The sequence below is a fragment of the Schistocerca piceifrons genome, chromosome 3, assembly GCF_021461385.2.
Source record: "Schistocerca piceifrons isolate TAMUIC-IGC-003096 chromosome 3, iqSchPice1.1, whole genome shotgun sequence".
NCBI classification, from domain to species: Eukaryota; Metazoa; Arthropoda; class Insecta; order Orthoptera; family Acrididae; genus Schistocerca; species Schistocerca piceifrons.
The window spans coordinates 139,494,592-139,498,608 of NC_060140.1; the positions used below are offsets into that span (position 1 = coordinate 139,494,592).

At 44.2% G+C, this 4,017-nt stretch overlaps 1 pseudogene; it reads right to left on the reverse strand.

Moving 5' to 3' along the window:
* Window positions 1–2,859: 2,859 nt before the first annotated feature.
* On the reverse strand, window positions 2,860–2,977 carry LOC124790277 (annotated as a pseudogene).
* Window positions 2,978–4,017: the final 1,040 nt, after the last annotated feature.

Sequence of the window (4,017 nt, forward strand, 5' to 3'; positions counted from 1 at the left end):
CCTAAAGCCGTCGGTACACAGACCGTGCGTCCGAACGTTGAGCGTTGAGCTTGCCAAGTTTCTGACGTCATAACGTGGAATAGTAGAATGGGGAGTCTTTCCGAACGTGCAGGGCAGTATCTAGCATGTCAGATAATCTGAGCATTCGTCTGATCGTTGACCAATCAGACGATACAACGCCACCTACTTCACATGCACGCCATCTCCCTTCAGCACAAAGTTGTGAGGCGCCATATTGGCATTCAGTTCAAGCGTATACGTATTTATACGTTTCTGAGCGCCAGAAAGTTGAGAATCACTTGAAAACCCGTTGTTAACTGCGTGATTCGTTGCAATAAAATGATGAGGAACATGTTGTTCGCGGCAAAAGTATTATTGTAACTTGAATGTTATGAGAGTATGCCATTTGAAGGCAACGACACACTGAGAATTTGTTATAATTAAATTTCAGTTAGTAACATACGATTAAAGCTTTTAGCAAGTGGCAACAAGGGAGGATTGGGTAATCTAGATTTGTTGTCAGTTCAGGTGGTGAGCAGCGTCACTGAATTCAGTCGAATCGCTTGATATGGCGCTGGTTTGCGTCTCGCCCCATTTAATTTTGCTTTTGTCCTAACATTCGCGTAATAGGTTCTGATGCTTTATAGCCGGCACGGTAGCTCAGCGTGTTCGGTCATAGGGTTAGCTGCCCTTTGTAATAAAAAAAAAAAACTGAGTTAAACGATCAACAACGAACTGAAACCGATGTCTTACGACGCCCCGAGCAGATGCAACGAACAAAAGCGAACAAAATGAAATTAAAGTAAAGGCGGCACGGTAGCTCAGCGTATTCGGTCAGAGAGCTGGTTGGCCTCTGTAATAAAAAAAACTGAGTGAAAAGATCAACAACGAACTTGAACGGATGTCATGTGACGTCCGCAACGACCAAATACAACGAACAAATGCAAAAAAAGAAGCGTTAGCTGTCCTCTGTAATAAAAAAAAAAAAACTGAGTTAATGGATCAACGACGAACTGAAACAGGTGTTTTGAGACGTCCGTCCCGAGCAGATGCAACGAACGGAAACGAACAAAATGAGATTTTAAAAAAAGTTAGTAGAGCATTTGCCCGCGAAAGGCAAAAGTCCGGAGTTCGAGTCTCGGTCCGGCACACAGTTTTAATCTGCCAGGAAGTTTGTATCGCACTGTCTGTAAGAGAAGTTGTATAAGTCTGTATCCTTACTTATTGGACGTGGTATGTTCCTTTTCTTCTTAAAAAATGCACACGGATATTGAGGTTTTTATTTATGTATGTAATATATGTACAACAACGTGACTAGCGTATGGACAAGAGAGGAAATTTAGCGTGGGAATTTTACACGCGCTCGTTTAGTAAACAGTGTGATTTACGAGCTAGAAACATTCCGCAACTGCCGCTGGAGTGCGTTGTGATCGCGTATACCATGTTGGGTCCCACGTACCGTATGCACTAGTAGCATCGTTCCTGAGCGTTCAGCAGCACGTTGAACTCAGCACGTTCAACTTTTGACATTCGAATGCGCTGTTGGTGTGTCGACGGCTTAACGGTTAGCGAGTGGACGTGCCTTGGAGAGGCTGATGGAAGCAGAGGAGCAAGCGCGTGTGAAGGAAGACATGTGCACATACTTTCGCTATTTCGGAGGAAGAAGACGGGACGCCATAATAACTAACATGTGTAGAACGATGGTACTCGCTTTTGGAACTTATGAAGTTTTTGGTCTCTGAAGACGGAGGGCTGGTTTCAGTTTCATTCGATAAAGTGATCTTGTTCTAGAACCTCGTAGAACTTTGTTGTGAAGCTAATCTTGTAGAAGGGGGAGAAGTTTGGACAGCGCCGGCAACGAATAAATTGATTTGGTTTGGTGGAAATAACGCACGAACTGTAACGTTCTGTATTGGTCGAGAGGCACATGTTGTTCTGGTAGTTAGACCTGAGAAGTGTGGTGCGAGTAATACAAAGACACGACCGGTCCAAGGGGTGGCTAGATGTTAAGTAACTTTAAGTAAGGTTATCTGTACATGGTACTTTGATAAGAGGTTGTCTTTTATGTTATGGTTACATCTCACTGTGTATGGTTATAGTCTATAGTACAATGGAATTTTTCTTCTTTGAGGACTTTGTGTATTGGCAAAATGTAATAATTATCGGAAATAGTGCAGAGCTGTCAGGTAATATGTTGGTACCTTGGAAGCCGTTCTTGGTAAACTTAATTTTGTGAATTGCGTTTCCTTTGGTTAACTAACTGTCAACGATCCCATGGGAACTTAAGCTGATGTTTTTCCGCGTGAGCCTTGGTTAAATTATTTGTTATCAAGGTCTCTCGTAAATGCTTTTGGTAGACTGACTTAACATGTGGAAATTTAATGGCAAGTGTCCTCTGGAATTGTTAGTTTATAGATTATTGTGAAAGAATTCTCTTCTGGTATCGTCTGAGGTTTTTTAAATTTTTTTTTAAAATTTCAACTTAAGAGATTGAAATGCTTATTTGTTCGATGGATATTGTTTTAGAAAATCGATTTAATATTGTTGTTTACATTTTTTAGGTATTGTCTTTGCATAAGCCCTTGTAAGTGAACATTAGAAAACAAAACAAAAGGATTTCAGTGTAAGATGAAACTGATTAAGTAAAAAAAAAAAAAGCACTCCGTCTTCAGGCCACAAGTGGCCCATCGGGACCATCCGGCCGCCGTGTCATCCTCAGATGAGGATGCGGATAGGAGGGGCGTGTGGTCAGCACACCGCTCTCCCGGTCGTTACGATGGTTTTCTTTGACCGGAGTCGCTACTATTCGGTCGAGTAGCTCCTCAATTGGCATCACGAGGCTGAGTGCACCCCGAAAAACGACAACAGCACATGGCGGCCTGGATGGTGACCCGTCCAAGTGCCGGCCACGCCCGACAGCGCTTAACTTCGGTGATCTCACGGGAACCGGTGTATCCACTGCGGCAAGGCCGTTGCCCAAACTGATTGAGTAATAGTTGTTTAATCTTAAATAAAGGAAGAGACTAACACTTCCCTTTAGCAAAATAAATGAAATGGTAGGGCTCGGTGTTGACTGTTCAGCCAATATACACTACTGGCCATTACAATTGCTACACCAAGAAGAAATGCAGATGATAAACGGGTATTCATTGGACAAATATATTATACTAGAACAGACACGTGATTACATTTTCACGCAATTTGGGTGCATAGATCCTGAGAAATCAGTACCCAGAACAACCACCTCTGGCTGTAATCACGGCCTTGATACGCCTGGGCATTGAGTCAAACAGAGCTTGGATGGTGTGTACAGGTACAGCTGCCCATGCAGCTTTAACACGATACCAAAGTTCATCAAGAGTAGTGACTGGCATATTGGGACGAGCCATTTGCTCGGCCACCATTGACCAGACGTTTCCAATTGGTGAGAGATCTGGAGAATGTGCTGGCCAGGACAGCAGTCGAACATTTTCTGTATCTTCTGTATCCAGAAGGGTCCGTACAGGAACTGCAACATGGGGTCGCGCATTATGTAGGGTTTCGCAGGGATCGAATGAAGGGTAGAACCACGGGTCGTAACGAGTCTGAAATGTAACGTCCACTGTTCAAAGTGCCGTCAATGCGAACAAGACGTATCCGAGACGTGTAACCAATGGCACCCCATACCATCACGCCGGGTGATACGCCAGTACGGCCATGACGAATACACGCTTCCAATGTGCGTTCACCGCGATGTCGCCAAACAAGGATGCGACCATCATGATGCTGTAAACAGAACTTGGATTCATCCGAAAAAATGACCTTTTGCCATACGTTCACACAGATTCGTCGTTGAGTACACCATCGCAGGCGCTCCTGTCTGTGATGCAGCGTCAAGGGTAACCGCAGCCATGGTCTCCGAGCTGATAGTCCATGCTGCTGCAAACGTCGTCGAACTGTTGTCTTGCAAACGTCACCATCTGTTGACTCAGGGATCGAGACGTGGCTGCACGATGAGTTACAGCCATGCGGATAAGA